Source organism: Sarcophilus harrisii, unplaced genomic scaffold (genome assembly GCF_902635505.1).
Source record: "Sarcophilus harrisii unplaced genomic scaffold, mSarHar1.11, whole genome shotgun sequence".
NCBI classification, from domain to species: Eukaryota; Metazoa; Chordata; class Mammalia; order Dasyuromorphia; family Dasyuridae; genus Sarcophilus; species Sarcophilus harrisii.
The window spans coordinates 174,982-186,441 of record NW_022290939.1 but is presented as its reverse complement, the minus strand read 5'-3'; the positions used below and the strand labels follow the sequence as shown (position 1 = coordinate 186,441).

The 11,460-nt window shown below is 33.7% G+C and overlaps 1 long non-coding RNA gene across 1 annotated transcript; it reads right to left on the bottom strand.

Annotated features, from left to right (window-relative positions):
- Window positions 1-211: 211 nt before the first annotated feature.
- On the bottom strand, window positions 212-4,995 carry LOC116420443. The gene is made up of 4 exons (XR_004230774.1): window positions 4,863-4,995; window positions 4,250-4,293; window positions 853-1,000; window positions 212-277 (listed from the first exon to the last, which is right to left on the bottom strand). It is a non-coding gene; the product is annotated as an uncharacterized LOC116420443 (long non-coding RNA).
- Window positions 4,996-11,460: the final 6,465 nt, after the last annotated feature.

Below are 11,460 nucleotides of genomic sequence, written 5' to 3'. Positions count from 1 at the left end.
ATTGAATTGTCTTCTTACCTCTTGACTAAACTAGTAGTGAGACCATAAGGTGACTTTTCTGGGGAGTGTCTTATTAAAAGGGTAGTTGTACTAGACTATTTCTGAAATCACTTCTAGCTAAAAAAGTCCCCTTCTATTCCACCAGAAAAAAATATGCTGATTAGTAAATAAGTAAACTTAAATGTAATTTTAAAAATAGCAATCAAGATTGAACTTTCAAAATGAAATAATACCTCTGAATCCCAAGGAGAGTCGCTATCTTCTTCTTTGTCCACTCCTAATGTTGATAGTAGTAAAATATATAAATAATTACAGAAATAGCTAGAAAATATGCTACTCAGAATATGAAAACAGTACAAGTATGACTACTCAGAATGGCTTTAGAAAAATTTAAAACCAAAAATGACAGATATCGTACCAGAATAATAGAAGAAAATATTTACCCTATGGTAGATTATGAACAATGCCAGGTCTTTCAAAAACAGAAGCTAGGGGATCAATGGTAATCCTATGGGAGAATACAGAATATTTTATTTCAAAAATACCCTTAACATTTGAACGTTTATAATGGCATTTTTAAAAAGAATGTTTTGCATTAGGTTCTGCAACTAAATGTATAGCACTGGCCAGTGCATAGAAGGCCAGTTTGAATTAAGGAAGCCCTGGGTTCCGTTTCCATGTCTGATATTTTGATTGTGGTATCATGGGCAAAATGCTGCAATTCTGAAGCCCTGGGCTACTCTGGAAGACTCTATGCTACAGAACAGTAGCCAATGAGCATCTCTAGAAACTTATTCCTTGTGGATGTCCTAAATTGATGAAATCAGGAGCTGTGTCAACACAATAACTCACTTTTTCTTATAGCACGTTTCTCTGATGTACCAGGATCTTGTAGCCGATTTGGAATATTTGGATGTTCAGAAGTTTTTTGTGTCCTAGTACTGTAGTCAGGTAAAATAACAATGTGCTTTTTTTCCACATCTGGGTCCGATATATATTCCTGTAATTAATGAGAATGAAATGTACAATGTCCTCCAAAATTTTTCTTAAATATATGGCTAGCATAAAAAATGTGAAACTAGCTATTATACTGCACTTGACAGAAGGTGATGGACCCAACACTCTAACCATGAAATGAATTGGATGTTTTCAATCACCTACTTTAAGTATCTGGTTTATAGAAAACCTCTTCTCCATAAGTAGAAGCCATAGTTCTATCCGACACCTATGCAGATAAATATTTTATTATTTCTTTCCACACCCAAATATTAAGAGTATACATAGTTCATATCCTCAAATGATAATAACTCAGAAGGGAAGCTATTGCTTGATTGCTGGAAGGGCCGTGGAATTTCAAGCGAGGGGGACTCAGCACAGACATCTCATTTCTCCCTTTGCTATACTCTTTTGAGACATCTCTGAATTTTCCACCATGTTGCTGCACCAGGCAGTTTTCTCTAACCCCCAATTCACTGGTTTCCTTTTAGGTTACATATTGTTTATGTCTTTTGTTCTTAATCTTTCCGTGCCTTGAACACTGCCTGGTACATAGTAGTTACTTTTTCACTGTTTATTAAGCTACAAGTATGGAAGAACATAGAATATGAGAGAAGCATTTGAGAATTACAAAAAGTTATGAATTTTTAGAAGGACCAATGAAATCTGTGTGTACTTAGCACTGTTTGATGTGATTTCTGAAATTCAGCTAGAATTTCACAAGAAAAAGAAGAGACGCAGGATGATATTCCAAACACCCAGAATAATATAAGGAAAGGTACTTCATGAGAAAAAAATGAGTCATTCAGAAAATGTTAGACTGAAATAGAAATTCATGAAAAGGAAAAAAGAATTAACTCAAATTCGAATTGTTTCAAAGAGATTAATAACCTTGCCAGTTTTTTGACTGGCTTTTTAACAGCTTTGCGAAAATGAATTATTTTGTGGATGTCTTAAATCCCCAATTAAATTAGAAAGTACAAGGTGGCTAGAATTTAGTCTTCTTTGTTTCTCAGTGCCATTGAAGAAAAGAGATTTTAGTAATGTATTGTTCTAGAGTTCCTGAAATATAAGTGCGGTAAAAATGTAATGGCAAAGTAAGAAATTATACTTTTGAATCTGAGATTACTGGTTTTGTTCCACTTATATGAGTTCACAATACAATGTGTATTAATTAAATTTATTGCATGTAACAGAAATTAAAAGTTTTGGAAACTAAATGCATTTTTTTAAAAAAAGTTAAAGTTACAGAGAATTACCATAAAATTATCATTCAAGTTCTTGTTTAAATTCTACTCTTTGATGTTGATAATGCCTGAGAGAATGAATATCTAACTAATACATTGTGTGGAACTTTAACAGATCCAACCATTATGGAGAGCAATTTAGAACTACTTTCAAAAGATTATCAAACTGCATTCCCTTTGATCTAGCAGTGGTTCTAGTGGGCTTGTAGGCCAAAGAGATATTAAAGGAAGAAAGGGACCCATGAAAATGTTTGTGGCATCCATTTTTGCAGAGTTAAGAAACTGGAAACTGATTGGTTGCCCATTAGTTGGGGAATGGCTGATTAAATAATGGTATGTGAATTTTATGGAATATTATTGCTCAATAAGAAAAGATCAACAGGATGATTGCATAGAAGGTTACAGACACATGGACTGATTCTAAGGGAAATGAGCAGAACCAGCAGGTCACTATACATGGCAAGGAGATGATTATGTGATGATCAGTTCTGATGCCCATGGCTCTCTTCAACAATGAGATAATTTAAACCTATTCCAATTATTCAGAGATGAAGAGAACCTGATCCACCTGGAGAGAGTACTGTGGAATCTAAATGTGTTTCTAAACAAAGCAATTACTCTCCTAAGGCAATTGGGTTATACGGAGGTCCAGGTCTACACAGCTAGGAAGTTTTATGTCTGAGGACACTTTTGAACTCAGGTTCTGTTTACTTCTGTCCTGTAACTCTATCCAATGCAACAACTAGCTGCCCCTCCTTTCTTGTTACTAATTTGATTTGATTTGTGTTGTGCAGGACAATAATTGTATTTAACATCTATTTCTTCCATGCTTAACGTATATTGGACTACTTGCTATGCAGGGGAGAGAGGTGGAAGGAGGGAGAGAAAATTGGAATACAAAGTATTTCAAGGACTAAAGATGAGGAATTACTCACATACATGTTTAGAAAATAAAAAGTTTTAATTAAAAAAAAAAGAATTCATGTCCTTCTGAAGAACTTGGAGAGATGAGCTTAAAATTTGTGATAAATACAAAGGAAATTTCTTTGGAAAAATATATTTTTACATATAATGCTCCTTTGTTCCAGATAATTTTTGAAAATGATCACACTAAATAAAACTTTCCTGAAATATGTTTCAATATATTATTATATTTTCTAAGAAATGACTGGCTTCTTGATACAAATCAAATCCCAAATCCTAAAGCTATGATTCAAGGCATACAATTAACAATCTTTTTCTATAGAAGATACTTATGACTTTTATTAGTCCCGTTTGTGAAAACAGAATCTTAAGTTTTACATTATTTGCAAGCATTTTTACTATCCTCTTTCTCTCTGCACTTTTTCCTGCTTTCTCTCTGCCAACCCAAACCTCATCCTATCACTACACCCTATTTATTAGCTCTTTCATTAAGTCTTCCTTCATTCAATACAAATGACTTTTACATTGGCCTTTTTATGGTCTCCAGTCTTGTGCATAGAAGCTATCCAGAAAAATTTGCATTTAGAATTTATCCATGTAATATCAGCCATATAGGTGCCATATTGTCCCATCTTTATAATTCTGTAAGCAAGTTAATCATGGAGAAGTGAAGTGGATTTTATTTCTTCAAAGTCTCATACTTTTCTGGAATATATTCTAATACTTAGAAAAACATAAAATGTTATTAAAGTGTTCACCGAATGACAGACTGACAGGCACATTGAAATTGCTAAGGTGTTAAGGAGTAGAGTGTAAACCATGAGATTCTGAAAGTTAGGACCATTGAATTGTCTTCTTAGCTCTTCACTAAACTAGTAGTGACACCAGAAGGTGACTTTTCTGGGGAGTTTCTTCCCCACATATTAAAAGGGTAGTTGTACTAGATTATTTCTGAAATCCCTTCTAGCTCAAAAAGTCCCCTTCTATTCCACCAGAGAAAATGTACTGATTAGTATATAAGTAAACTTAAATGTAATTTTAAAAATAGCAATCAAGATTGAACTTTCAAAATGAATTAATACCTCTGAATCCCAAGGAGAGTCACTATCTTCTTCATTGTCCAATCCTAATGTTGATATAATAGTAAAAAATATAAATATTCACAGAAATAACTAGAAAATATGTTACTCAGAATATGAAAACAGTAGAAGTATGTCTACTCAGAATGGCTTTAGGAAAATTTAAACTAAAATGACAGGAGACAAAATTAGAATAGGAGAAAACATTTGCACTTATGGAATATGAACAAGGCCAGTCTTTCAAATATAGGGGATCAATGCAAATTTTATTGGAGCATCACACATTGTATTTCTCTCAAATACCCATTAACATTTAAATGTTTATAATGGCATTTTTTGAAAGAATGTTTTGGTGGCGTATTTTAGAACTTGAGGGATAGCCCTGGCCAGTGCATAGAAGGCCAGTTTGATCTTAGGCAGCCCTGAGTTCCCTTTCCATGTCTGATATTTTGATTGTGTTATCATGGGCAAAATGCTGAAATTCTGAAACCCTGGGCAACTCTGGAAGACTCTATGATATATATAGAACAGTAGCCAATGAACATTACTAGAAACTTTTTCCTTGTTGATGTCCTAAATTGATGAAATCAGGAGCTGTGCCAACATAATAACTCACTTTTTCTTATAGCACGTTTCTCTGATGTACCAGGATCTTGTAGCCGATTTGGAATATTTGGATGTTCAGAAGTTTTTTGTGTCCTAGTACTGTAGTCAGGTAAAATAACAATGTGCTTTTTTTCCACATCTGGCCCGATATATATTCCTGTAATTAATGGGAATGAAATACAAATGATCCCTCCGAAATTTTTCTTAAATATATGGCTAGCATAAAAAATGTGAATCTAGCTATTATACTGCACTTGACAGAAGGTGATGGACCCAACAATCTAATCATGAAATGAATTGGATGTTTTCAATCACCTGCTTTAAGTATCTGGTTTATAGAAAACCTCTTCTCCATAAGTAGAAGCCAAGGAATTTATACCACACATATGCAGATAAATATTTACTATTAGTTCAATAACCAAATATTGCAGTGATACACAGTTCTTATCCTCAAAATGATAATAATCTGGAAGGGAAGCTGTTGCCTGGATTGGTGGGAAGAGCCATGAATTTCAATAGAGGGCACTCAGCACAGACATCTCATTTCTCCCTTTGTTATACTCTTTGGGACATGTCTGAATTTTCCACCATGTTGCAGCACCAGGCAGTTCTCTAACCCCAAATTCACCAGTTTACTTTTAGGTTATGAATTGTTTGTATCTTTTGTTCTTAATCTCTGTGTTGAACACTGCCTGGTACATAGTAGCTACTTTTTCACTGTTTATTAAGCTACAAGTATGGAAGAACATAGAATCTGTGAGATGCATTCAAGAATTACAAAAAGTTATGAATGTTTAGAAGGACCTATGAAAGCAGTGTGTACTTAACACTGTTTAATGTGATTACTGAAATTCAGCTAGAATTTCAGAAGAAAAAGAAGAGTCCCAGGATGATATTACAAACACCGAGAATAATATAAGGAAAGGTACTTCATGGGGAAAAAATAAGGAGTCATTCAGAAAATGTTAGACTGAAATAGAAATTCATGAAAAGGAAAAAAGAATTAACTGAAATTCGAATTGCTTCAAATAGTTTAATAACATTGCTAGTTTTTTGACTGACTTTTTAACAGCTTTGCGAAAATGAATTATTTTGTGGATGCCTTAAATCCCCAATTAAATTAGAAAGTACAAAATGGATAGAATTTAGTCTTCTTTGTTTCTGAGTGCCATAGAACAAAAGAGGGTTTTAGCAATGTGTAGTTCTGAATTACTGAAACATAAGTGCAGTAAAAATGTAATGGCAAAGTAAGAAATTATACTTTGGAATCTTGAGATTACTGGTTTTGTTCTACTTGTATGAGTTCACAATACAATGGGTATTAATTAAATTTATTCCATGTAACAAAAATTAAAGTATTGGAAACTAAATGCATTTTTGTAAAAAGTTATATGATACAATGATACAGAGAATTACAATAAAATTATTATTCAAGTACTTGTTTAATTTCCACTCTTCTATGTTGATAATGGCTGAAAGAATGAATATCTAATACATTTTGTGTGGAACTGTGAACAGATCCAACCATTCTTGAGAGCATTTAGAACTACTTTCAAAAGGTTATCAAACGGCATTCCCTTTGATCTAGTATTGGTTCTAATGGGCTTGTTGGCCAAAGAGATATTAAAGTAGGGAAAGGGACCCACATGTGCAAAATGTTTGTGGCAGTCCTTTTTGCAGAGTTAAGAAACTGGAAACTGATTGGTTGCCCATTAGTTGGGGAATGGCTGATTAAATAATGGTATGTGAATATTGTGGAATATTATTGCTCAAAAAGAAAAGATCAACAGAATGATGGCATAGAACCTTGGAGATAAATGGACTGATTCTAAGGGAAATGAGCAGAACCAGCAAGTCACTATGCATGGCAATATGATGATTATGTGATGATCAGTTCTGATGCCCATGGCTCTATTCAACAATGAGATAATTTAAACCTATTCCAGTAATTCCGTGATGAAGAGAACCTGCTCCACCTGGATAGAGGGCTGCGGAATCTAAATGTAGTTCTCAGCAAAGCAATTTCTCTCTCTCTCTCTCTCTCTCTCTCTCTCTCTCTCTTCCTAAGGCAATTGGGGTTAAGTGACTTGCCCAGGTCTACACAGCTAGAAGTTTTAAGAGTCTGATACCTTTCGAACCTTCGGGTCCTCCTGACTTCTGGGCTGTTACTCTATCCAATGCAACAACTAGCTGCCCCCTCCTTTCTTGTTACTAATTTGATTTGATTTGTGTTGTGCAGTACAATAACTGTATTTAACATCTATTTCTTCCATGTTTAACATATATGGGACTACTTGCTATGCAGGGGAAAGTGGTGGAAGAAAATTGGAATATAAAGTATTTCAAGGGCTAAAGATGAGGAATTACCCACATATGCTTAGGAAAATAAAAAGTTTTAATTTAAAAAAAAAGGAATTGGATATCTATCTGAAGAACAAGGAGAGGTGAGCTTAAAATTTGTGATAAATACAAAGGAAATTTCTTTTCTAAAAATATCTTTTTACGTATAATGTTCCTTTGTTCCAGGTAATCTTTGACAATGATATCACAAAATAAGCTTTCCTGAAATATGTTTCAATACATTATTATACTGCCTAAGAAATGATCGTCTCCTTGATAGAAATCACCAAATCCCAGCCATGATTCAAGGCATACAGTGACAATCTTTTTTAAGAAAAAGATACTTAAGACTTTCTCTATTAGTCCCCTGTGACAACTGAACTTCAAGTTTTTACATTGTTTGCAAGCATCTTACTATCCCTTCTCTGCACCCTTTTTCCTGCTTCCTCTCTGGTAACCCAAACCTCATCCTATCACTACACCCTAATTATTACCTCTTCATTAAGTCTTCATTCAATACAAATTACTCTTACTTTGGCCTTTGTATGGGACTCAGTCTTTCTGTATAGAAATTATACAGAAATTTACTTAGAATTAGCCATAACATCAACTTATGCAGTTGCCTTTGTCCTATCCTTTAACTGGTAGGTAAGTTTATTATAGGAAGTAGGCTTCTATTTCTCCAAAGTCTCTTACTTTTCTGGAATATATCCTAATACTTGGAAGAGCATAAAATATTATCAAATTTGTTCACTGAATGACAGACTGAGAGGCACATTGAAATTTGTAAGGTGTTCAGGAGTAAAGTATAAACCATGAGGTCCTGAAAGTTAGAACCACTTCTTGGCTCTTCACTAAACTAGTAGTGAGACCATAAGCTGACTTGTCTTGGGAGTGTCTTCCCCACATCTTCAGTGAGTAGTTGTACTAGATTATTTCTGAAATCCCTTCTAACTCTAAAATTCTCCTTCTAATTCTACCGGAGCAATTGCACTGATTAGTAAATAAGTAAACTTAAATGTAATTTTAACCTTGATCTTGATGTACAGTGTTACGTGTGGATCAATGCCTAGCTTCTGCCATATTAGTTTCCCCACTTTTCCCACAATTTTTGTCAAACAGAAGTTCTTATCCTAAAAGCTGGGGTCTTGCTCAAAACACTCAGTAGCTATAGTTGTTGACTGTTTTCTCCCTTGAACCTAACCTATTCCACTGATCAACTAATCGGTTACTTAGCCAATACCAAAATGGTTTTTGTAAATCCGATGTATAATATACCATCCGGTACAGCTAAGCCACCTCATTCTGATTTTTTTTTCACACCTCTTGAAATTCTTGGACCTTTTTGTTTTTCCATATGAATTTTGTTATTTTTGTAGGTCATTAAAATAGTTTTTTAGGAAGTCTGATACTAAATAGATTAGTTTAGGTAATATTGTCATCTTTTATTATATATATATATATATATATATATATATATATATATATATATATATTATATTTGTTCGCCCCATTCAAGTGCATACATTTAATATTTTTCCAATTGGTAGGATCTGTGACTTAATTTGTGTCTGTAATTTTGCTCATAAAGCTTCTGATTTTCTCCCTTGGCAGATAGATTCCCAACATTTTATATTATCAGTAGTTACTTAAATGGGAATTTCTTTGTAACTCTTGACTGTTGATTTTGGTTAGTGATATATATAATGCTTGATGACTTATGTGGTTTATTTTTATAAACTGCAGCAACATTAAGCAAAGTTGTGGATTATTTGTAATAACTTTTAGTAGAATCTCTGGGGTTCTCTCTTAAGTATACCTCATCATGTTGTCGGCAAAGAGTGAAAATTCTGGTTTCCTCATTGCCTATTCTTATTCCTCTTCTTTCTTTAATCTCTTTCTCAGATCTTATTGCCAAAGCTAGCATTTCTAATACAATACAATAGTAATGGTGATAGTGGGCAACCTTTTGTTTCACCTGATCTGCCGAATGGCCGGTTGGGTTTGTCTTAATGCATATGATAATTAAGGTCTTTAAATAGATGCTGCTGATTATTTTAAGGAAAGTCCATTTATTCCTACTCTCAAGTAAGTTTTAATGGGAATGGCTGGACTTTTGTCATCGCTTTTTCTACATCTATTGAGATGATCATGCTTTTTAAAATTTGGTTATTAATATGGCTAATTATATTGATAGTTTTCCCTAATATTGAACCAGCCCTGTATTCTGGTATAAATCCTAATTGATCATAGTACATCCCTGATGATTTTTCAGGGCTCCTTTTGCTAATATCTTATTTAAGATTTTAGCATCAATATTCATTAGGGAGATTGGTCTATAATTTTCTTTTCTCTCTGTTTTCAACTCCACCTAGTTTAGGTACTAAGTACCATGTAGTCATAGAAGGAATTCTTGGTAGGACTCCTTCATTCCTTATTTTATCAAATAATTTATATAGTTTCAGCCAATTGTTCTTTAAATGCCGATAGAATTACATGTAAATCTCTTTTCATCTGGTCCTGGTGATTTTTCTTAGGAAGTGTTTAATTGCCTGTTCTCATTTCTTTTCTGAAATGGGACTATTCAAGCACTTCTACTCTCTGTTAGTCTGGGAAGTCTATATTTTTGGAGGTAGTCATCCATTTCACTTAGGTTATCAAAATTTATTGGCATAAAGTTGAGCAAAAGAACCCACATTTCTGTAATTTCCTCTCATTGTTGGAAAGTTCTCCTTTCATTTTAAGACTACTCATTTCATTTTCCTCCTTCCTTTTTCTAACTGTAGATTTACCAAAAGTTTCATTCATTTTATTGGCTTTTTCTTATAGAACCAACTCTTTTGTTTTACTAATAGTTCAATAGTTTTTTGTTTTCAATATTTTAATTTCTCCTTTTAATTTTAGAATTTCCAATTCTTAGTATTTGATTGGGCTTTTAATTTAGTCTTTTTAGTTTTGGCTGTAAGCCCAATTCATTAATCTTTTCCGTTTTATTCAAGTAAGCCTCTAAGGATATAAAATTTCCTCTTATTACCGCTTTGCTGCATCCCAATAAATTTTGCATGACGTGTCTCACATTGTCATTATCTTGAGTGAAATTGTTAATTGTATCTAATTTGCTGCTTCACCCAATCATTCTTTAAGATGAGATTGTTTAGTTTCCAATTGCTGTTTGGTCTATTTACTCCCTAACTTTTGTTGAATGTTGTTTATTATATCATGATCTAAAAAAAAGCATTTACTATTTCTGCTTTCTTGCATTAATTCTTGAGGTCTTTATGTCCCAACATATGGTCAATTTTTTGGAATTAAAGTCTTATGAACTGCTGAGAAGAAAGTATATTCCTTTCTATTTCCATTGAATTTTATCCAGAGATCTAACATACCTAATTTTTCTAACATACTATTTACTTCTTTAATTTCTTTCTTTCTTTATTTGTTTTGTGGTTTGATTTGTCTAATTCTGAGAGTGCAAGCCGAGATCTCCCACTATTACAATTTTTGTTGTCTATTTCTTTCTTGCAACTCTCTCTCTTTAACTTTCCTCTTTAGAAGATGGATGCCATAACACTTCGTGCATATATACCTAATACTGATATCGCTTCATTGTTTATGCTGCCCTTTAGCAGGATGTAGTTTCTCCTTCTCTTTTAATTGTGATCAATGTTTGATTTTAGTTTGATCTGAGATAAGCTGCCCCTGCTTTTTGATCTCCCCACCTTGAAGCATAATAGATTTTGCTCCAGCCTTTTACTTACTCCATATGTATCTCCCTGCTTTAAATGTGTTTCTTTGTAAACAAAATATTGTGGTTCTGACTTTTGATTCAGTCTGCCATTCGCCTCCTCTTTTATGAGGCAGTTCATCCTATCTACATTTACTAAGTTAGAATTAAGCATCTGTATTTCCTGCCATCCTACTAACCCAGATTATGCTTTACTTTTTCTTACCTCCCCCAACCCTTTCCCTTTTTGAACTTATGTACCCAATTGTATCAATACGATGCTTACCCCTTTAGAATCCCTCCCTTTCCCCCTTTGAATCTTTTTCCCTTCCCTTATTATTCTTTTTCCTTTCCTCCTCCCCTTTTAATGAGGTGCGAGAGAATTCTTCTTAAAACAAATGTCAATTATTTTTCTTTTTGAGCCAACCTGATGATATGCAGATTCTTCATTAACAGCCCATCCCCATCTCCCACCTCAGATATGATAGTTAAAAGCCTTGCCTCTTTAAGCATGTCGTTTCCCTCTTTTTATCCCTCCTTTCCA